At 42.5% G+C, this 1875-nt stretch overlaps 1 pseudogene; it reads left to right on the top strand.

Annotated features, from left to right (window-relative positions):
- Nucleotides 1-248: 248 nt before the first annotated feature.
- On the top strand, nt 249-1576 carry LOC123818706 (annotated as a pseudogene).
- The last annotated feature ends 299 nt before the right edge of the window (nt 1577-1875 follow it).

The following is a 1875-nucleotide window of genomic DNA, read 5'->3' as shown; positions in this document are numbered from 1 at the left end:
GGGGAGAACCAGATGGAGTCACGGGGGTCATCATGGAGCCCAGCATGGTCTTGAGGATAAGAACTTTGAGCTCATGGGCATTTCAATTATGGAGGACCAAAATGAAAATGAATCCACCAGGAAAAATACTCTGTGGCAGATAAGTAATAGAACATCACCTGTGATCATGTCCAAAAAGAGGCCATCAGAAGGAAGCTCAAAAGGAAAAAGACTTTAAATATTAAATATGAAATATGTATTAATTCTGTATTAAATAAATTTTTATCCAGTGGTCTGAATCAGATCAAGGGGAATTTGTGGAGCACCTTATTTCTGATCATGTCATCACCAGCATGGACATATTAATTCATACCTGAAGTCTACATTGCTGCAGGACTGTGTTGCTGTTTTATCAGAGCAAGACTTAGACCACATAGCAGAAAGCATTCTTTCCTACCTGGATGCCAGGTCTCTGTGTACAGCAGGGCTGGTACATAAAGAATGAGCAAGTGACCTCCGAAAGATTGCTTTGGAAGAAGCTGATTTGATGAGTGGTGCTCACTGACACTCTGTGGAAGGGACTTGCAGAAAGAAGAGGGTAGGATCAATATCTGTTTAAAAACAAACCCATAGATGGCCTTCTCAACTCATTTTATAGGTCATTATACCCAAAGATTATCCAGGATACAGAGACTATAGAATCTAACTGGCCATGTGGATGACACAGTTTGCAGGGGATTAAGTGCTGCTCTGAAATTAGTAAAGGCATCTACTGATGGTGAAAAAATTATCAGTGGTCTATAAGGTAATTCTATTATGAATTGGGATAAAACCAGCTTGGAATGTTTGAAAGTGTTAGTGGGGCACACTAACTCTGTCCTTTGTCTCCAGTATGATGAGTGTGTCATTGTGACTGGCTCTTAAGGGTCTATAGCGAGAGTCTGGTATGTGAATGGAATGCAAACATGGGTGAAGTTCTGAATACGCTGATCCATCACAATGAGGCAGTATTGCACTTAACGCTTCCGCAATGGACTGATGGTGACCTCTTCCAAGGACCACTTCATTATTGTGTGAGGCATGGCTTCTGCCACTGATACCACTTTACACCTTGTCCTTGGCCACTGCACTGCTGACAGTGTAGTAGACTTTGATGATTAAGTACATCATGTCTGCCTCTGGTGAAAAGACCCTCAAAGTCTAGAGCATAAATACCTGAGAATTGGTTTGTACTTTAAATGGGCACAAAAGAGGCATTGCCTGTCTGTAATACATGGACCAGCTCATTGCTAGTCGATCACCAGATAATACCATCAGGCTCTGGAATGTCAAATGTGAAAGCTGGTTAAGACTTCTAGAGGGTCATGAAAAATTGGTGCAATGCATCTGGTTTGACAAGAGGATTGTCAGTGGGGCCTGTGATGGGAAAATAAAAATTGAGGACTTGCAAGCTGCTCTTGACCCTCCAGCCCCAGCAAGCACGCTGGGTTTGTGCAGATTGGTAGAATGTTCTGGATGTGTGCTTGGGCTAAATTTTGATGAATTTCGTATCATCAGCTGCTCTCATGATGATACTATTTCAAATGGGATTTCTTAAATGAGACTCCAAATCCAGAATGAGACTCATTCTTCCTCCATAACACACACTTACATCTCTAGACAACAGGCTGCCCCACCCACTTCAGGGTTTCCTACTCTTGAACGACCAACTACATGGCTACCACATGCCCAAAGGAATTCTTCACAGCTGAGTTATGAAGCTGAAATTGGTTCTAGATGCTCAGTAGATGCAAAGCAGCCTAATTCTTCAAGTTCTGACATTTCTCACCTCTGATGCCAGTCTCCACTTTGAGAAGGATACCTTAGCTTCACCAGCTTCAAGTAGGACAAGGAGCC

This window comes from Phyllostomus hastatus, unplaced genomic scaffold (assembly GCF_019186645.2).
Source record: "Phyllostomus hastatus isolate PE091 unplaced genomic scaffold, TTU_PhHast_1.1 phas_contig_29, whole genome shotgun sequence".
In the NCBI taxonomy this organism is placed as follows: domain Eukaryota; kingdom Metazoa; phylum Chordata; class Mammalia; order Chiroptera; family Phyllostomidae; genus Phyllostomus; species Phyllostomus hastatus.
The sequence above is the reverse complement of the archived record's forward strand: the minus strand, read 5'-3'. Positions and strand labels throughout refer to the sequence as shown.